Source organism: Cupressus sempervirens, chromosome 2 (genome assembly GCF_028749045.1).
Source record: "Cupressus sempervirens isolate cs-2001-9-10 chromosome 2, ASM2874904v1, whole genome shotgun sequence".
Lineage (NCBI taxonomy): Eukaryota > Viridiplantae > Streptophyta > Pinopsida > Cupressales > Cupressaceae > Cupressus > Cupressus sempervirens.
Window position 1 is genome coordinate 538,858,289 of NC_143119.1, and position 22,500 is coordinate 538,880,788.

The window sequence follows — 22,500 nt, forward strand, 5'->3', positions numbered from 1 at the left end:
TCCATCCACCCTGACAGCGGCGTTGAATCAATGAGCTGGGCACGAGAGAGGCTCGCGGCAACCACCTCTCCCATTGTAGCCGCGATAGGCTCGCAAAAAATTTTGCTAGAGTGTCAAGTACCCACCTCATGGCTATAGACAAGGGCTCACCATTAGATCAACTTCGAAATCGCAGAACGGACGCGGTGTAGAATGGCAACCGCTGCCAAGTCTCTTCCGTAATTGCGTCAGTCGAGTGATCAAAGAAGGTGATCTAAGAGAGGGTCCAAGTGTGTAGGCATTCGTTGGGGGATTCACACCGATGGCAAAAATTTTTCTAATACCCAGGCAACACCGGACGGAGGTGCAAGATGAGGGCTCCCATTTTAGATCGAGTTTTAAAATCACCAAGTAGACGCGGTGAGGGGCTGGCAACCACTGCCAAACCTTTTTCCGAAATTGCGCCAGCTGAGTGACAAGAATACATGATCTAAAGGAGAGTCCAGGAATAGCACCCTCGAGGGAGTGGGCTTCATGCCCCTCTAATTGATTCAACGTCGGCGTCCACCATTTCAAAATCCGACATTTCCATCCACCCTGACAGCCGCGTTGAATTAATCAGGGGGGCGCAGGAGAGGCTCGCGGAAACCACCTCTCCCATTGTAGCCACGATAGGCACGCAAAAATTTTTGCTAGAGCGCCAAGCACCTACCTCATGGCTAGAGACAAGGGCTCGCCATTAGATCAACTTCGAAATCGCTGAACAGATGCGCTGTAGAATGGCAACCGCTGCCAAGTCTCTTCCGTAGTTGCGTCGGTCGAGTGATCGAAGAAGGTGATCTAAGAGAGGGTCCAAGCATAGGCATTCGTTGGGGGATTCACGCCGATGGCATAAATTTATGCAATACCCGAGCAACACCGGACGGAGGTGCTAGACGAGGGCTCCTGTTTTAGATCGAGTTTTAAAATCACCAAGTAGACGCGATGAGGGCTGGCAATCGCTGCCAAACCTTTTTACAAAATTGCGCCAGCTAAGTGACAAGAAAACATGATCTAAAGGAGAGTCCAGGAATAGCACCCTCGAGGGTGGGCTTCATGCCCCCTCTAATTGATTCAACGTCGCCGTCCACCGTTTCAAAATCTGACATATCCATCTGCCCTGACAGCGGCGTTGAATCAATGAGGGGGGCACAGGAGAGGCTCACAGCAACCACCTCTCCCGTTGTAGCCGTGATAGGCACAGAAAAAAATTTTGCTAGAGCGCCAAGCACCCACCTCATGGCTAGAGACAAGGGCTCGCCATTAGATCAACTTCGAAATCGCTGAATAGACGCGCTGTAGAATGGAAACCCCTGCCAAGTCTCTTTCGTAGTTGCGTTGGTCGAGTGATCGAAGAAGGTGATCTAAGAGAGGGTCCAAGCGTAGGCATTCGTTGGGGGATTTGCGCCGATGGCATAAATTTATGCAATACCTGAGCAACACAGGACGGAGGTGCTAGACGAGGGCTCCCATTTTAGATCAAGTTTTAAAATCACCAAGTAGACGCAGTGAGGGCTGGCAACCGCTGCCAAACCTTTTTCTGAAATTGCGCCAGCTGAGTGACAAGAAAACATGATCTAAAGGAGAGTCCAGGAATAGCACCCTCGAGGGTGGGCTTCATGCCCCTCTAATTGATTCAACGTCGGCGTCCACCGTTTCAAAGTTCGACATATCCATCCGCCCTGACAGCGGCGTTGAATCAATGAGGGGGGCACGGGAGAGGCTCGCGGCAATCACCTCTCCCCTTGTAGCCACGATAGGCACGCAAAAAAATTTTTCTAGAGCGCCAAGCACCCACCTCATGGCTAGAGACAAGGGCTCGCCATTAGATCAACTTCAAAATCACTGAACAGACGTGCTGTAGAATGGCAACCGCTGCCGAGTCTCTTCTGTAGTTGCGTCGATCAAGTGATCGAGAAGGTGATCTAAGAGAGGGTCCAAGCATAGGCATTCGTTGGGGGATTCGCGCCGATGGCATAAATTTATGCAATACCCGAGCAACACCGGATGGAGGTGCTAGACGAGGGCTCCCGTTTTAGATCGAGTTTTAAAATCACCAAGTAGACGCGGTGAGGGCTGGCAACTGCTGCCAAACCTTTTTCCGAAATTGCGCCAGCTGAGTGACAAGAAAACATGATCTAAAGGGGAGTCGAGAAATAGCACCCTCGAGGGTGGGCTTCATGCCCCTCTAATTGATTCAACGTCGGCGTCCATCGTTTCAAAATCCGACATATCCATCTGCCCTGACAGCGGTGTTGAATCAATGAGGGGGGCACGGGAGAGGCTCGCGGCAACCACCTCTCCCGTTGTAGCCGCGATAGGCACGCAAAAAATTTTGCTGGAGCGCCAAGCACCCACCTCATGGCTAGAGACAAGGGCTCGCCATTAGATCAACTTCAAAATCACTGAACAGACGTGCTGTAGAATGGCAACCACTGCCAAGTCTCTTCCGTAGTTGCATCGGTCGAGTGATCAAAGTAGGTGTTCTATGAGAGGGTCCAAGCATAGGAATTCATTGGGGGATTCGCGCCGATGGCATAAATTTATGTAATACCCGAGCAACACCGGACGGAGGTGCTAGACGAGGGCTCCCATTTTAGATCGAGTTTTAAAATCACCGAGTAGACGCGGTGAGGGCTGGCAACCACTGCCAAACCTTTTTCCAAAATTGTGCCAGCTGAGTGACAAGAAAACATGATCTAAAGGAGAGTCCAGGAATAGCACCCATGAGGGTGGGCTGCATGCCCCTCTAATTGATTCAACGTCGGCGTCCACGTTTTCGAAATCTGACATATCCATCCGCCCTGACAGCGGCGTTGAATCAATGAGGGGGGCACGGGAGAGGCTCGCGGCAACCACCTCTCCCCTTGTAGCCGCGATAGGCACACAAAAAATTGCTAGAGCCCCAAGCACCCACCTCATGGCTAGACAAGGGCTCGCCATTATTAGATCAACTTTGAAATCACTGAACAGATGCGCCGTGGAATGGCAACCGCTGCCAAGCCTCTTCCGTAATTGCGTCGGTCGAGTGATCGAAGGAGGTGATCTAAGAGGGAGTAAAAAGCTAGGGATTCGTTGGTGGATTCGAGCCGATAGAAAAAAAATTATGCAATACCAAAGCAACACCGGAGGGAGGTGCTAGATGAGGGCCCCCATTTTAGATCGACTTTTAAAATCACCAAGTAGACGCGGTGAGGGCTGGCAACCGCTGCCAAACCTTTTTCTGAAATTGCGCCAACTGAGTGACAAGAAAACATGATCTAAAGGAGAGTCCAGGAATAGCACCCTCGAGGGTGGGCATCATGCCCCCTCTAATTGATTCAACGTCGCCGTCCACTGTTTCAAAATTTGACATATCCATCCGCCCTGACAGCGACGTTGAATCAATGAGGGGGGCACGGGAGAGGCTCGCGGCAACCACCTCTCCCATTGTAGCCGTGATAGGCACAGAAATTTTTTTTGCTAGAGCGCCAAGCACCCACCTCATTGCTAGAGACAAGGGCTCGCCATTAGATCAACTTCGAAATCGCTGAACAGACGCGCTGTAGAATGGCAACCGCTGCCAAGTCTCTTCCGTAGTTGCGTCGGTCGAGTGATCGAAGAAGGTGATCTAAGAGAGGGTCCAAGCGTAGGCATTCGTTGGGGGATTCGCGCCGATGGCATAAATTTATGCAATACCCGAGCAACACCGGACGGAGGTGCTAGACGAGGGCTCCCATTTTAGATCGAGTTTTAAAATCACCAAGTAGACGCGGTGAGGGCTGGCAACCGCTGCCAAACCTTTTTCCAAAATTACGCCAGCTGAGTGACAAGAAAACATGATCTAAAGGAGAGTCCAGGAATAGCACCCTCGAGGGTGGGCTTCATGCCCCTCTAATTGATTCAACGTCGGCGTCCACCGTTTCAAAATCCGACATATCCATCCGCCCTGAAAGCGGTGTTGAATCAATGAGGGGGGCACGGGAGAGGCTCGTGGCAACCACCTCTCCCCTTGTAGCCGCGATAGGCATGCAAAAAATTTTTGTTAGAGCGCCAAGCACCCACCTCATGGCTAGAGACAATGGCTCGCCATTAGATCAACTTCAAAATCGCTGAACAGACGCGCTGTAGAATGGCAACCGCTGCCGAGTCTCTTCTGTAGTTGCATCGGTTGAGTGATCGAAGAAGGTGATCTAAGAGAGGGTCCAAGCGTAGGCATTCGTTGGGGGATTCGCGCTGATGGCATAAATTTATGCAATACCCGAGCAACACCAGACGGAGGAGCTAGACGAGGGCTCCCATTTTAGATCGAGTTTTAAAATCACCAAGTAGACGCGGTGAGGGCTGGCAACCGCTGCCAAACCTTTTTCTGAAATTGCGCCAGCTGAGTGACAAGAAAACATGATCTAAAGGAGAGTCCAGGAATAGCACCCTCGAGGGTGGGCTTCATGCCCCTCTAACTGATTCAACGTCGGCGTCCACCATTTCAAAATCTGACATATCCATCCGCCCTGACAGCGGCGTTGAATCAATGAGGGGGGCACGGGAGAGGCTCGCGGCAACCACCTCTCCCGTTGTAGCCGTGATAGGCATGCAAAAAATTTTGTAAGAGCACTAAGCACCCACCTCATGGCTAGAGACAAGGGCTCGCCATTAGATCAACTCTGAAATCACTGAACAGACGCGCTGTAGAATGGCAACCGCTGCCAAGTCTCTTCCGTGGTTGCGTCGGTCGAGTGATCGAAGAAGGTGATCTAAGAGAGGGTCCAAGCGTAGGCATTCATTGGGGGATTCGCACCGATGGCATAAATTTATGCAATACCCGAGCAACACCAGAAGGAGGTTCTAGACGAGGGCTCCCATTTTAGATCGAGTTTTAAAATCACCAAGTAGACGCGGTGAGGGCTGGCAACCGCTGCCAAACCTTTTTCCGAAATTGCGCCAGCTGAGTGACAAGAAAACATGATCTAAAGGAGAGTCCAGGAATAGCACCCTCAAGGGTGGGCTTCATGCCCCTCTAATTGATTCAACGTCGGCGTCCACCGTTTCAAAATCTGACATATCCATCCGCCCTGACGCGGCGTTGAATCAATGAGAGGAGCACAGGAGAGGCTCGCAGAAACCACCTCTCCTATTGTAGCCGCGATAGGCACACAAAAAATTTTGCTAGAGCACCAAGCACCCACCTCATGGCTAGAGACAAGGGCTCGCCATTAGATCAACTTCGAAATCGCTGAACAGACGCGCTGTAGAATGGCAACCGCTGCCGAGTCTCTTTCGTAGTTGCGTCGGTCGAGTGATCGAAGAAGGTGATCTAAGAGAGGGTCCAAGCATAGGAATTCATTGGGGGATTCGCGCTGATTTCATAAATTTATGCAATACCCGAGCAACACCAGACGGAGGTGCTAGACGAGGGCTCCCGTTTTAGATCGAGTTTTAAAATCACCAAGTAGACGCGGTGATGGCTAGCAACCGCTGCCAAACCTTTTTCTGAAATTGCACCAGCAGAGTGACAAGAAAACATGATCTAAAGGAGAGTCTAGGAATAGCACCCTCGAGGGTGGGCTTCATGTCCCTCTAATTGATTCAACGTCGGCGTCCACCATTTCAAAATCCAACATATCCATCCGCCCTGACAGCGGCGTTGAATCAATGAGGGGCGCACGGGAGAGGCTCGCGGCAACCACCTCTCCCGTTGTAGCCATGATAGGCACGCAAAAAATTTTTCTAGAGCACCAAGCACCCACCTCATGGCTAGAGACAAGGGCTCGCCATTAGATCAACTCCGAAATCGCTGAACAGATGCGCTGTAGAATGGCAATCGCTGCCAAGTCTCTTCCATGGTTGCGTCGGTCGAGTGATCGAAGAAGGTGATCTAAGAGAGGGTCCAAGCGTAGGCATTCGTTGGGGGATTCACGCTGATGGCATAAATTTATGCAATACCCGAGCAACACCGCATGGAGGTGCTAGACGAGGGCTCCCGTTTTAGATCGAGTTTTAAAATCACCATTAGACGCGGTGAGGGCTGGCAACCGCTGCCAAACCTTTTTCCAAAATTGCGCCAGCTGAGTGACAAGAAAACATGATCTAAAGGAGAGTCCAGGAATAGCACCCTCGAGGGTGGGCTTCATGCCCCTCTAATTGATTCAACGTCGGTGTCCACCGTTTCAAAATCTGACATATCCATCCGCCCTGACAGCGGCGTTGAATCAATGAGGGGGGCACGGGAGAGGCTCGCGGCAACCACCTCTCCCATTGTAGCCGTGATAGGCACGCAAAAAATTTTGCTAGAGCGCCAAGCACCCACCTCATGGCTAGAGACAAGGGCTCGCCATTAGATCAACTTCGAAATCGCTGGAACAGACGCGCTGTAGAATGGCAACCGCTGCCAAGTCTCTTCCGTGGTTGCGTCGGTCGAGTGATCGAAGAAGGTGATCTAAGAGAGGGTCCAAGCATAGGCATTCGTTGGGGGATTCGCGCCGTTGGCATAATTTTATGCAATACCCGAGCAACACCGGATGGGAGGTGCTAGGCGAGGGCTCCCATTTTAGATCGAATTTTAAAATCACCAAGTAGACGCGGTGAGGGATGGCAACCGCTGCCAAACCTTTTTCTGAAATTTCGCCAGCTGAGTGAGAAGAAAACATGATCTAAAGGAGAGTTGAGGAATAGCACATCCAGGGTGGGCTTCATGCCCCTCTAATTGATTCAACGTTGGCGTCCACCATTTCAAAATCCGACATATCCATCCGCCTTGACACCGGCATTGAATCAATGCACGGGAGAGGCTCGCGGCAACCACCTCTCCTACATAAGCTATTAGTGCGAGGCTCGCTCTGCATTAGAAATTAGCGAACACACCAACATCTGCCTTAAAAATCCAAATCCTTTAAAATTCCTACCAAACAGCCATTCACGGCCCAATTTTTTATGAGGTCGGCAGAGGAGCAAAAGATTGTCCTCGGTTAGGAGATGTGAGTTCATGGAGTCGAGGGACTGAAATGGTCATCGAGCTCATCCGATCAACTGGATGAATTTCACCTTGAAGGGGCCCAATCCAAAAGTTTTGGAGGTCATCTCCTGGAACTCTCGAGAACAAGGCCCATCTTACATGCAAACTCTGCTACTGCGCAAACATAGGTTGCAATTAAAGAGAAATTGCGAGGCCGTCACAATGGCCCGAGGCCAATGGCTCCGACTAAGTCAATTTTCTCTTGCAATCACCATGCCGCCGTTCATAGAGAGATCTCCCTATTCACTTGTGACGCGATGCACAATCCAAGTGCTAGACACGAGCTCGCCCTTGAAAGAAAGACCACTTTCCAAGACATCCCCCATTCACTTGTGACGCGACGCACAACCCAAGTGCTAGACGCGAGCTCGCCCTTGAAAGAAAGACCACTTTCCAAGACATCCCCTGATGACACATTGGAACGATAACCGTTGTCAAACCATTCCCAATGTTGTGCCGATCGAGTTGGCACAGAGGCGACCTTGGGGAGCTCCCGCGTAGCAATCGGGATGTGCTTTCATACCCATCTCTCACAAAAACCAATCTTAGCTGTGAACAAATTTCGCCGCAATGACACCATTGGAATGACGACTGCTGTCGAACAACTCCCAAATTTGTGCCCTGATGGAGTGAGAAAGAATAGCAACTTTGGGGAGCCGTGCATCGCAAACGGGCTGCTGCTTCATTCCGCTCTTATATATAGATCCGATGTCATTGATTTCGTTTGGAATCCAAGGCTGCATTCCTCCTTGCTCACACAAGAAATGGCTCTTCTCATCGAATGGCCACGGGGAGCTTCCGATCACAAAGGCTCCCTTGTCACTCGTGACGCGCAGCCCAACTGCTTTCCGAAATTGCGCCAGCTGAGTGACAAGAAAACATGATCTAAAGGAGAGTCGAGGAATAGCACCTCGAGGGTGGGCTTCATGCCCCTCCAATTGATTCAACGTCGGCGTCCACCGTTTCAAAATCCGACATTTCCATCCGCCTTGACACTGCTGTTGAATCAATGAGAGGGGCACGGGAGAGGTTCGCGGCAACAACCTCTCCTATATAAGCTATTAGTGCGAGGCTCGCTCTGCATTAGAAATTAGCGAACACGCCGACATCCGCCATAAAAATCCAAATCGTTGAAAATTTTGACCAAACAGCCATCCACGACCCAATTTATTATGAGGTCGTCTAAGGAGCAAAAGATTGTCATCGGTTAGGAGATGTGAATTCATGGAGCCAAGGGACTAAAATGGTCATCGAGCTCATTCGATCAACTGGATGAATTTCACATTGAAGGGGCCCAATCCAAATGTTTCGGAGGTCATCTCCTGGAACTCTCAAGAACAAGGACCGTCTTACTTGCAAACTCTGCTACTGCGCAAACATAGGTTGCAATTAAAGAGAAATTGCCAGGCCATCACAGTGGCCCGAGGCCAATGCTCTGACTAAGTCAATTTTCTCTTGCAATCACCATGCCGCCGTTCACAGAGAGATCTCCCCATTCACTTGTGACGTGACGCACAATCCAAGGTCTAGACGCGAGCTCGCCCTTGAAAGAAAGACCACTTTCCAAGACATCCTCCGATGACACATGTGAACGTCAACCGCTGTCGAACCATTCCCAATGTTGTGCCGATCGAGTTGGCACAGAGGCGACCTTAGGGAGCTCCCGCGTAGCAATCGGGATGTGCTTTCGTGCCCATCTCTCACAAAAACCAATGTTAGCTGTGGACAAATTTGGAATCCAAGGGCTCACATCCATCGATATCATCGGCACTGGGTCTATATATTCAAAGGCCACGGAGAGGTTCCGATAAGAGAAGCTCCCCTGCTCGCTCGCACAAACATCCCAAATTCTAGACACAAGCTCCCGCCCTTAGCATCGCTCTCCAGATCACCACAATGACACATTGGAACGACAACCGCTGTCGAACAACTCCCGAAATTGTGGCAATGGAGTGAGATAGAAGAGCAACTTTGGGGAGCCGCGCATAGCAAACGGGCTATGCTGCTGCTTCATTCCACTCTTATATAGATTCGAAATCATTGATATATTTTGGAATCCAAGGCTGCATTCGTCCTTGCTCAAACAAGCAATGGCTCTTCTAATCGAATGGCCACGGGGAGCTTCCAGTAACAAAGGCTCCCTTGTCACTCGTGATGCACAGGCCAACTGCTAGACGACGGGTCGCCCTTCAGATCACTGCCTAGGCAACCACCACAACGACACCATTGGAACGACAACCGCTGCCAAACCATTCTGAAAATTTTGTGCCCAAAGAAGTTGTTGTGTAGAGAACGACTCTGGGGAGAGAGCCCTCGCATAGCAAAATCGAGATGGCTTCACGGCCCTCCCAATAGAAACGATGCTGGTGCCAATATTCCAAAAATCCAAATAACGTGTCTTTTGCGAACACCAGCACTGATTTCTATTGGGGAGGGTCGCCAAGAACTTTTGTTATCAAAGCTCCCATTGTAGCCGCGATAGGCACACAAAAAATTGCTAGAGCCCCAAGCACCCACCTCATGGCTAGACAAGGGCTCGCCATTAGTAGATCAACTTCGAAATCGCTGAACAGATGCGCCATGGAATGGCAACCGCTGCCAAGCCTCTTCCGTAATTGTGTCGGTCGAGTGATCGAAGAAGGTGATCTAAGAGAGAGTCCAAGGCTAGGGATTCGTTGGGGGATTCATGCCGATAGCAAAAAAATTATGCAATACCCGAGCAACACCCGACGGAGGTGCTAGACGAGGGCCCCCATTTTAGATCGAGTTTTAAAATCACCAAGTAGACGCGGTGAGGGCTGGCAAAGACTGCCAAACCTTTTTCCGAAATTGTGCCAGCTGAGTGACAAGAAAACATGATCTAAAGGAGAGTCCAGGAATAGCACCCTCGAGGGTGGGCTTCATGCCCCCCCTCTAATTGATTCAACGTCGCCGTCCACCGTTTCAAAATCTGACATATCCATCCGCCCTGACAGCGGCATTGAATCAATGAGGGGGGCACGGGAGAGGCTCGCGGCAACCACCTCTCCCGTTGTAGCCATGATAGGCATGCAAAAAATTTTTGCTAGAGCGCCAAGCACCCACCTCATGGCTAGACACAAGGGCTTGCCATTAGATCAACTTCAAAATCGCTGAACAGATGCGCTGTAGAATGGCAACCACTGCCAAGTCTCTTCCATATTTGCGTCGGTCGAGTGATCGAAGAAGGTGATCTAAGAGAGGGTCCAAGCGTAGGCATTCATTGGGGGGTTCGCGCTGATGGCATAAATTTATGCAATACCCGAGCAACACCGGACGGAGGTGCTAGACGAGGGCTCCCATTTTAGATCGAGTTTTAAAATCACCAAGTAGAAGCGGTGAGGACTGGCAACCGCTGCCAAACCTTTTTCTGAAATTGCGCCAACTGAGTGACAAGAAAACATGATCTAAAGGAGAGTCCAGGAATAGCACCCTCGAGGGTGGGCTTCATGCCCCTCTAATTGATTCAACGTCGGCGTGGACCGTTTCAAAATCTGACATATCCATCCACCCTGACAGCGGTGTTGTATCAATGAGGGAGGCACGGGAGAGGCTCGCGGAAACCACCTCTCCCCTTGTAGTCGCGATAGGCACGCAAAAAAATTTTGCTAGAGCACCAAGCACCCACCTCATGGCTAGAGACAAGGGCTCGCCATTAGATCAACTTCAAAATCGCTGAACAGACGCGCTGTAGAATGGCAACCGCTGCCAAGTCTCTTTCATAGTTGCGTCGGTCGAGTGATCAAAGAAGGTGATCTAAGAGAGGGTCCAAGCATAGGCATTCATTGGGGGATTCGCGCCGATGGCATAAATTTATGCAATACCCGAGCAACACCAGACAGAGGTGCTAGATGAGGGCTCCCGTTTTAGATCGAGTTTTAAAATCACCAAGTAGACGCGGTGAGGGCTGGCAACCACTGCCAAACCTTTTTCTGAAACTGCGCCAGCTGAGTGACAAGAAAACATGATCTAAAGGAGAGTCTAGGAATAGCACCCTCGAGGGTGGGCTTCATGCCCCTCTAATTGATTCAACATCGGCGTCCACCGTTTCAAAATCTGACATATCCATCTTCCCTGACAGAGGCGTTGAATCAATGAGGGGGGCACGAAAGAGGCTCGTGGCAACCACCTCTCCCGTTGTAGCCACGATAGGCACACAAAAATTTTTGCTAGAGCGCCAAGCACCCACCTCATGGCTAGAGACAAGGGCTCGCCGTTAGATCAACTCCGAAATCGCTGAACAGACGCGCTGTAGAATGGCAACCACTGCCAAGTCTCTTCTGTTATTGCGTCGGTCGAGTGATCGAAGAAGGTGATCTAAGAGAGGGTCCAAGTGTAGGCATTCGTTGGGGGATTCGCGCCGATGGCATAAATTTATGCAATACCCGAGCAACACCGGACGGAGGTGCTAGACGAGGGCTCCCGTTTTAGATCGAGTTTTAAAATCACCAAGTAGACGCGGTGAGGGCTAGCAACCGCTGCCAAACCTTTTTCCGAAATTGCACCAGCTGAGTGACAAGAAAACATGATCTAAAGGAGAGTCCAGGAATAGCACCCTCGAGGGTGGGCTTCATGCCCCTCTAATTGATTCAACGTCGGCGTCCACCGTTTCAAAATCTGACATATCCATCCGCCCTGACAGTGGCGTTGAATCAATGAGGGGGGCACGGGAGAGGCTCGCGGCAACCACCTCTCCAATTGTAGCTGTGATAGGCACGCAAAAAATTTTGCTAGAGCGCCAAGCACCCACCTCATGGCTAGAGACAAGGGCTCGCCATTAGATCAACTTCGAAATCGCTGAACAGACGCGCTGTAGAATGGCAACCGCTGCCAAGTCTCTTCCGTAGTTGCGTCGGTCGAGTGATCGAAGAAGGTGATCTAAGAGAGGGTCTAGGCGTAGGCATTCGTTGGGGGATTCATCCCGATGGCATAAATTTATGCAATACCCAAGCAACACCGGACAGAGGTGCTAGACGAGGGCTCCCATTTTAGATCGAGTTTTAAAATCACCAAGTAGACGCGGTGAGGGCTGGCAACCGCTACCAAACCTTTTTCCAAAATTGCGCCAGCTGAGTGACAAGAAAACATGATCTAAAGGAGAGTCCAGGAATAGCACCCTCGAGGGTGGGCTTCATGCCCCTCTAATTGATTCAACGTCGGCGTCCACCGTTTCAAAATCTGACATATCCATCCACCCTGAAAGCGACGTTGAATCAATGAGGGGGGCACGGGAGAGGCTCGCGGCAAGCACCTCTCCCCTTGTAGCCGTGATAGGCATGCAAAAAAATTTTGCTAGAGTGCCAAGCACCCACCTCATGGCTAGAGACAAGGGCTCGCTATTAGATCAACTTCGAAATCGCTGAATAGACGCGCTGTAGAATGGCAACCGCTGCCAAGTCTATTCCGTAGCTGCGTCGGTTGAGTGATCGAAGAAGGTGATCTAAGAGAGGGTCCAAGTGTAGGCATTCGTTGGGGGATTCGCGCCGATGGCATAAATTTATGCAATACTCGAGCAACACCGGATGGAGATGCTAGACGAGGGCTCCCGTTTTAGATCGAGTTTTAAAATCACCAAGTAGACGCGGTGAGGGCTAGCAACCGCTGCCAAAGCTTTTTCCGAAATTGCGGCAGCTGAGTGACAAGAATACATGATCTAAAGGAGAGTCCAGGAATAGCACCCTCGAGGGTGGGCTTCATGCCCCTCTAATTGATTCAACGTCGGCGTCCACCGTTTCAAAATCCAACATATCCATCCGCCCTGACAGCGGCGTTGAATCAATGAGGGGGGCATGGGAGAGGCTCGCGGCAACCACCTCTCCCTTTGTAGCCACGATAGGAATGCAAAAAATTTTGCTAGAGCACCAAGCACCCACCTCATGGCTAGAGACAAGGGCTCGCCATTAGATCAACTCAGAAATCGCTGAACAGACGCGCTGTTGAATGGCAACCGCTGCCAAGTCTCTTCCGTGGTTGCGTCGGTCGAGTGATCGAAGAAGGTGATCTAAGAGAGGGTCCAAGCATAGGCATTCGTTGGGGGATTCACGCCGATGGCATAAATTTATGCAATACCCGAGCAACACGGCACGGAGGTGCTAGACGAGGGCTCCCATTTTAGATCGAGTTTTAAAATCACCAAGTAAACGCGGTGAGGGCTGGCAACCGCTGCCAAACCTTTTTCCAAAATTGCACCAGCTGAGTGACAAGAAAACATGATCTAAAGGAGAGTCGAGGAATAGCACATCCAGGGTGGGATTCATGCCCCTCTAATTGATTCAACGTCGACGTCCACCATTTCAAAATCCGACATATCCATCCGCCTTGACACCGGTGTTGAATCAATGAGAGGGGCACAGGAGAGGCTCGCGGCAACCACCTCTCCTACATAAGCTATTAGTGTGAGGCTTGCTCTACATTAGAAATTAGCGAACACACCAACATCCACCTTAAAAATCCAAATCCTTTAAAATTCCTACCAAACAGCCATTCACGGCCCAATTTTTTATGAGGTCGGCAGAGGAGCAAAAGATTGTCCTCGGTTAGGAGATGTGAGTTCATGGAGCCGAGGGACTGAAATGGTCATCGAGCTCATCCGATCAACTGGATGAATTTCACCTTGAAGGGGCCCAATCCAAAAGTTCCGGAGGTCATCTCCTGGAACTCTCGAGAACAAGGCCCATCTTACATGCAAACTCTGCTACTGCGCAAACATAGGTTGCAATTAAAGAGAAATTGCGAGGCCGTCACAATGGCCCGAGGCCAATGGCTCCAACTAAGTCAATTTTCTCTTGCAATCACCATGTTGCTGTTCATAGAGAGATCTCCCCATTCACTTGTGACGCGACGCACAATCCAAGTGCTAGACGCGACCTCGCCCTTGAAAGAAAGACCACTTTCCAAGACATCCCCCATTCACTTGTGACGCGACGCACAACCCAAGTGCTAGACGCGATCTCGCCCTTGAAAGAAAGACCACTTTCCAAGACATCCCCCGATGACACATTGGAATGACAACCGCTGTCAAACCATTCCCAATGTTGTGCCGATCGAGTTGGCACAGAGGCGACCTTGGGGAGCTCCCGCGTAGCAATCGGGATGTGCTTTCATACCCATCTCTCACAAAAACCAATCTTAACTGTGAACAAATTTCGCTGCAATGACACTATTGGAATGACGATCGCTGTCGAACAACTCCCGAATTTGTGCCCCAATGGAGTGAGAAAGAATAGCAACTTTGGGGAGCCACGCATCGCAAACGGGCTGCTGCTTCATTCCGCTCTTATATATAGATCCGATGTCATTGATTTCGTTTGGAATCCGAGGCTGCATTCGTCCTTGCTCACACAAGCAATGGCTCTTCTCATCGAATGGCCACGGGGAGCTTCCAATCACAAAGGCTCCCTTGTCACTCGTGATGCGCAGCCCAACTGCTTTCCGAAATTGCGCCAGCTGAGTGACAAGAAAACATGATCTAAAGGAGAGTCGAGGAATAGCACCTCGAGGGTGGGCTTCATGCCCCTCCAATTGATTCAATGTCAGCGTCCACCGTTTCAAAATCCGACATTTCCATCCGCCTTGACACCGCCGTTGAATCAATGAGAGGGGCACGGGAGAGGTTTGTGGCAACAACCTCTCCTATATAAGCTATTAGTGTGAGGCTCACTCTGCCCAATTTATTATGAGGTCATCTAAGGAGCAAAAGATTGTCATCGGTTAGGAGATGTGAATTCATGGAGCCAAGGGACTGAAATGGTCATCGAGCTCATCCGATCAACTGGATGAATTTCACATTGAAGGGGCCCAATCCAAAAGTTTCGGAGGTCATCTCCTAGAATTCTCAAGAAAAAGGACTGTCTTACTTGTAAACTCTGCTACTGCACAAACATAGGTTGCAATTAAAGAGAAATTGCCAGGCCATCACAGTGGCCTGAGGCCAATGCTTCGACTAAGTCAATTTTCTCTTGCAATCACCATGCCGCCGTTCACAGAGAGATCTCCCCATTCACTTGCGACGCGACAAACAATCCAAGTGATAGACACGAGCTCGCCCTTGAAAGGCCAGGCCACTTTCCAAGACATCCCCCGATGACACATTGGAACGACAACCGCTGTCAAACCATTCCCAATGTTCTGCCGATCGAGTTGGCACAGAGGCGACCTTAGGGAGCTCCTGCGTAGCAATCGGGATGTGCTTTCGTACCCTTCTCTCACAAAAACCAATCTTAGCTGTGAACAAATTTAGAATCCAAGGCTCGTATCCATCGATATCATTGGCACTGGGTCTATATATTCAAAGGCCACGGAGAGGTTCCGATAAGAGAAGCTCCCCTGCTCACTCGCACAAACATTCCAAATGCTAGACACAAGCTCCCGCCCTTAGCATCGCTCTCCAGATCGCCGCAATGACACATTGGAATGAGAACTGCTGTCAAACAACTCCCGAATTTGTGCCGATGGAGTGAGAAAGACGAGCAACTTTGGGGAGCCGCGCATGGCAAACGGGCTGCTGCTTCATTCCGCTCTTATATATAGATCCGATGTCGTTGATTTCATTTGGAATCCGAGGCTGCATTCGTCCTTGCTCACACAAGCAATGGCTCTTCTCATCAAATGGTCACGGGGAGCTTCCAATTACAAAGGCTCCCTTGTCACCCGTGATGCGTAGCCCAACTGCTAGACGATGGCTCGCCCTTCAGATCGCTGCCCAGGCAACCACCACAATGGCACCATTGGAACGACAACCGCTGCCGAACCATTTTGAATTTTTTTTGCCAAAGAAGTTGTTGCAAAGAGAACAAATCTGGGGAGAGAGCCCTCGCATAGCAAAATCAGGATGGCTTCACGGCAGCTGGATGGGATTTGAATTCATGGAGCCAAGGGAGTGAAATGGTCATCGAGCTCATCCGATCAACTGGATGAATTTCACCTTGAAGGGGCCCAATCCAAAACTTCTGGAGGTCATCTCCTGGAACTGTCAAGAACAAAGGCCAATCTTACATGCAAACTCTGCTACTGCGCAAACATAGGTTGCAATTATAGATAAATTGCAAGGCCGTCACAATGGCCCGAGGCCAATGCTCCGACTACTAAGTCAATTTTCTCTTGCAATCACCATGCCGCCGTTCACAGAGAGATCTCCCCATTCACTTGTGACGACGCACAATCCAAGTGCTAGACGCGATCTCACCCTTGAGTCATCGAAAAACATGATCTAAAGGAGAGCCGAGGAAAAGCACTGAGATCGCTTCATGCCCCTTTCATTCATTCAACATCGGCATACACCGTTTGAAAACCCAACAATCCGATCCGCCTAGACACCAATGTTGAATGAATGAAAGGGGCATGGGAGAGGCTCGCGGCAACAACCTCTCCTATATAAGCTATTAGTGCGAGGCTCGCTCTGCATTAGAAATCTGCGATAGCGCGGACAAAAACCTTAAAAATCCAATTCAATGAAAAATGTGACCAAACAGCCATCCACGACACCGTTTTTGGAGCTCGCCCAGATCGGCTCGGCCAGAATGGTTCGCCCAGATCGGCTCGGCCATATCGGCTCGGCCAGTATGGTGACTTGCTGACTCGGTGAGAGTACTTCGAACTGTCAAGAACAGAGGCCAATCTAACATGCAAAATTTGCTACTGCGCAAACATAGGTTGCAATTATAGAGAAATTGCAAGGCCGTCACAATGGCCTAAGGCCAATGCTCCGACTACTAAGTCAATTTTCTCTTGCAATCGCCATGCCGCCGTTCACAGAGAGATCTCCCCATTCACTTGTGATGACGCACAATCCAAGTGCTAGATGCGAGCTTGCCCTTGAAAGGCCGCGTTCTAAGACATCCCAATGACACATTGGAACGACAACCGCTGTCGAACCATTCCCAATGTTGTGCCGATCGAGTTGGCACAGAGGCGATCTTAGGGAACTCCCGCGTATCGATCGGGAAGTGCTTTCGTAACCATCTCTCACAAAAACCAATGTTAGCTAAACAATTTTATAATCCAAGGCTTGTATCCATCGATATCATCGGCACTAGGTCTATATTCAAAGGCCACGGAGAGGTTCCGATAAGAGAAGCTCCCCTGCTCGCTTGCACAAACATCCCCAAATGCTAGACGCAAGCACCCGCACTTAGCATCGCTCTCCAGATCACTGCAATGACACATTGGAACGACAACCACTGTCGAACAACTCCCAAATTTGTGTCGATGGAGTGAGAAACGAGAGCCAGATCGGGTCGACAAAAATGGCTAAGCCAGATCGGGTCGGCCAGCATGGCTCGGCCACCATTTTTCGCCGAGAGCTTTCGATATTAAAGCTCCCATGTAGCCGCGATAAGTACACCATGACAAATTGCTAGAGCGCCGAGCACCCATAGCAAATTGCCATTATACCAAGCAACGCCAGAGTGCTAGACAAGGGCTCACGTTTAGATCAAGTTTTAAAACCACCAAAAACACACGCCATGGATCGGCAACTGCTGCCTCACCTTTTCCAAAATTGAGTCATCGGAAAACATGATCTAAAGGAGAGCCGAGGAAAAGCACTGAGATCGCTTCATGCCCCTTTCATTGATTCAACATCAGCATACACCGTATGAAAACCCAACAATCCGATCCGCCTAGACACCAATGTTGAATCAATGAAAGGGGCATGGGAGAGGCTCGCGGAAACAACCTCTCCTATATAAGCTATTAGTACGAGGCTCGCTCTACATTAGAAATCTGCGATAGCGCAGACAATTCCCTTAAAAATCCAATTCAATGAAAAATGTGACCAAACAGCCATCCACGACACCGTTTTTGGAGCTCGCCCAGATCGGCTCGCCCAGAATGGCTCGCCCAGATCGGCTCGGCCAGCATGGCTCGGCCAGATCGGCTCGGCCAGCATGGTGACTTGCTCACTTGGTGAGAGTACTTCTAACTGTCAAGAACAAAGGCCAATCTAACGTGCAAACTCTGCTACTGCACAAACATAGGTTGCAATTATAGAGAAATTGCAAGGCCGTCACAATGGCTCGAGGCCAATGCTCTGACTACTAAGTCAATTTTCTCTTGCAATCACCATGCCGCCGTTCACAGAGAGATCTCCCCAATCACTTGTGACGATGCACAATCCAAGTGCTAGACGTGAGCTCACCCTTGAAAGGCCGCGTTCCAAGACATCCTGATGACACATTGGAATGACAACCGCTGTCGAACCATTCCCAATGTTGTGCCGATCGAGTTGGCACACAGGCGATCTTAGGGAACTCCCGCGTATCGATCGGGAAGTTCTTTCGTAACCATCTCTCAAAAAAACCGATGTTAGCTGAACAATTTTAGAATCCAAGGCTCGTATCCATCGATATCGTCGGCACTGGGTCTATATTCAAAGGCCACGGAGAGGTTTCGATAAGAGAAGCTCCCCTGCTCACTTCCACAAACATCCCCAAATGCTAGACGCAAGCTCCCGCCCTTAGCATCGCTCTCCAGATCACCGCAATGACACATTGGAACGACAACCAGTGTCGAACAACTCCCGAATTTGTGCCGATGGAGTGAGAAAGAAGAGCCAGATCGGGTCGACGAAAATGGCTAAGCCAGATCGGGTCGGCCAGCATGGATCGGCCACCATTTTTCACTGAGAGCTTTCGATATTAAAGCTCCCATGTAGCCGCGATAAGTACACCATGACAAATTGCTAGAGCGCCAAGCACCCATAGCAAATTGCCATTATACCAAGCAATGTCGGAGTGCTAGACAAGGGCTCACGTATAGATCAAGTTTTAAAATCACCAAAAACACACGCCATGTATCGGCAACCGCTGCCTCACCTTTTCCAAAATTGAGTCATTGGAAAACATGATCTAAAGGAGAGCCAAGGAAAAGCACTGAGATCGCTTCATGCCCCTTTCATTGATTCAACATCAGCATACACCGTTTGAAAACCCAACAATCCGATCCGCCTAGACACCAATGTTGAATCAATGAAAGGGGCATGGGAGAGGCTCGCGGCAACAACCTCTCCTATATAAGCTATTAGTGCGAGGCTCGCTCTGTATTAGAAATCTGCGATAGCACGGACAACTCCCTTAAAAATCCAATTCAATGAAAAATGTGACCAAACAGCCATCCACGACACCATTTTTGGAGCTCGGCCAGATCGGGTCGGCCAGAATGGCTCGCCCAGATTGGCTCGGCCAGCATGGCTCGGCCAGAACGGCTCGGCCAGATCGGGACGGTGACTTGATGAACGGACTTAGAGATTCGACTTGGTGGGCCGACCTGGCGGGGTGACTTGATGAACGCACTTGAAGGGTCAACTTGGTGGGGTGACTCTATGAACGGACCTAAAGAGTTGACTTGGTGAGAGTACTTGGCGAGGTGACTTGATGAAAGGACTTAAAGAGTCGACTTGGTGAGAGTACTTGGTGGGGCGACTTGATGAACGCACTTGAAGAATTGACTTGGTTAGAGTACTTGGTGGGGCGACTTGATGAACGGACTCAAAGAGTTGACTTGGTGAGAGTACCTGGTGGCTCGACTTGATGAGCAGACTTAAAGAGTCGACTTGGTGAGAGTACTTGGCGGGGTGAACTGATGAACGAACATAAAGAGTCAGCTTGGTGGGAGTACTTGGTGGGCCGACCTGGTGGGGTGACTTTATGGACGGACTTAAAGAGTCGACTTGGTTAGATTACTTGTTTTGGTGACTTGATGAACGGACTTGAAGAGTCAACTTGGTGGGGTGACTTGATGAAAGGACTTAAAGGGTTGACTTGGTGAGAGTACTCGGCGGGGCGACTTGATGAACGGACTTAAAGGGTCGACTTGGCGGGGTGACTTGATGAACGGACCTAAAGAGTTGACTTGGTGAGAGTACTTGGCGGGGTGAACTGATGAACGGACTTAAAGAGTCGACTTGGTGGGAGTACTTGATGAACGGACTTATAGAGTCGACTTGGTGAGAGTAGTTGTTCTGGTGACTTGATGAATGGACTTAAAGAGTCGGCTTGGCGGGGTGACTTGATGAAAGGACTTAAAGAGTCGACTTGGTCGGGTGACTCGATGAACGAACTTAGAGGGTCGACTTTGCGGGGTGACTTGATGAACGGACCTAAAGAGTTGACTTGGTGAGAGTACTCGGTGGGGTGACCTGATGAACAGACTTAGAGAGTCAACTTGGTGAGAGTCCTTGGTGGGACGACCTGGTTGGGTGACTTCGTGAACTGACTTAAAGAGTCGACTTGGTGGGAGTACTTGGTGGGGTGACTTGATGAACGGACTTCAAGGGTCGACTTGGCGAGGTGACTTGATGAACAGTCCTAAAGAGTTGACTTGGTGAGAGTACTTGGTGTGGTGACTTGATGAAAAGACTTAAAGAGTCGAATTGGTGAGAGTACTTGGTGGGGTGACTTGATGAACGCACTTGAAGGGTCGACTTGGTGGGGTGACTTTATGAACAGACCTAAAGAGTTGACGTGGTGAGAGTGCTTGGTGGGGTGACTTGATGAACATAGTTAAAGAGTCGACCTAAAGAGAGTACTTGGTGGGCCGACCTGGCGGGGTGACTTGGTGAGCAAACTTAAAGAGTCGACTTGGTGAGAGTAGTTGGTGGGCTGACCTGGCAGGGTGACTTGATGAACGAACTTACAGAGTCGACCTGGTGGGCTGAATTGGCAGAGTGACTTCATGAACGAACTTAAAGAGTCCACTTGGTGGGCCGACCTGGCAGGGTGACTTGATGAATGAACTTAAAGAGTCGACTTGGTGAGAGTAATTTGTGGGCTGACCTGGTGGGGTGACTTGATGAATGAACTTAAAGAGTCGACTTGGTGGGGTGACTTGATGAACGCACTTGAAGGGTCGACTTGGTGGGGTGACTTTATGAACGGACCTAAAGAGTTGACGTGGTGAGAGTGCTTGGTGGGGTGACTTGATGAACATAGTTAAAGAGTCGACTTGGTGAGAGTAGTTGGCCGGGTGACTTGATGAACGCACTTGAAGAATCGACTTGCTTAGAGTACTTGGTGGGGTGACTTGATGAACGGACTTAAAGATTCGACTTGGTGGGCCAACCTGGCGGGGTGACTTGATGAACGGACTTAGAGAGTCGACTTGGTGAGAGTACTTGGTGACTTGGTGGGCCGACCTGGCCGGGTGACTTGATGAACAAACTTAAAGAGTCGACTTGGTGAGAGTAATCGGTGGGCTGACCTGGTCACGTGACTTGATGAACGGACTTAAAGAGTCAACTTGGTGGGCCGACTTGGCCGGGTGACTTGATGAACGAACTTAAAGAGTCGACTTGGTGGGTCAAACTAGCGGGGTGACTTGGTGAGAGTACTTGGTGGGGTGACCTGGCAGGGTGACTTGATGAACGAACTTAGAGAGTCGACTTTGTGAGAGTACTTGGTGGGCCGACCTGGCGGGGTGAGTTGATGACCAAACTTAAAGGGTCGACTTGGTGGGCCGACCTAGCGGGGCGACTTGATGAACAAACTTAAAGAGTCGACTTGGTTAGAGTACTCGGTGGGGTTCCCTGATGAACAAACCTAAAGATTCAACTTGGTGAGAGTACTTGGTGGGCCAACCTGGCGGGGTGACTTGGTGAGAAAACTTAAAGAGTCGACTTGGTGAGAGTAGTTGGTGGGCTGACCTGGTGGGGTGACTTGATGAACGAACTTACAGAGTCGACTTGGTGAGGCGACCTAGCGAGCGGGCTCAAAGAGTCAACATGGTGAGGCGACTCATGGTGAGGAGCTATCCTTGAGGTGACTTGGTGGGCCTACTTGATTAGTCGACTTGGTGAGCCGACCTGATGAGCTGCCACAGTGAGCGGGCTTAAAGAGGCGACGACTTGGTGGGGTAACTCGGCAAGCCAACTTATCGAGGCGAGATGGTGAGTCGACTTGGTGAGCTGACTTGGTGAGCGCACTTAAAGAGTCAACTTCGTGAGGTGACTCGCCGAGTTAGCCCGCTGATGCGACTTGGGTGGGCCAACCTAGCGAACAAACTTAAAGAGGCGACTTGGGCGGGCTGACCTGGTGAGCGAACTTAAAGAGTTGACTTGGCAACGTACTTGAACAACCAACTTGGTGAGATGACATGGTGAGTGGGCTTAGAGAAGCAACTCGGTGGGGCAACTTGGCGAGCACACCTACTGGGGCAAGGTGGTAAAACGACTAGGTGATTTGACTTGGTGAGCTGACTTAGGGAGCTGACTTGGTGAGCGAACTTAAGGGGTCAACTTGGTGAGGCAACCTGAATAGTCGACTCGGTGAGGTGACTTGGGGAGCCGACATGGTGAGCGGTCTTAAAGAAGAGGCGACCTGGTGGGGCAACCTGGTGAGGCGAGACGGTAAGTCATCTTGGTGAGCCGGCTTGACGAGCTGTGAGTGGACTTAAAGAGTCAATTCTTGATTTGGCAAAGACCACATGGTTAGATAATTTGGTGAGCCGACTTGGCTAGCAAAATTGGCAAGCAAACTTAT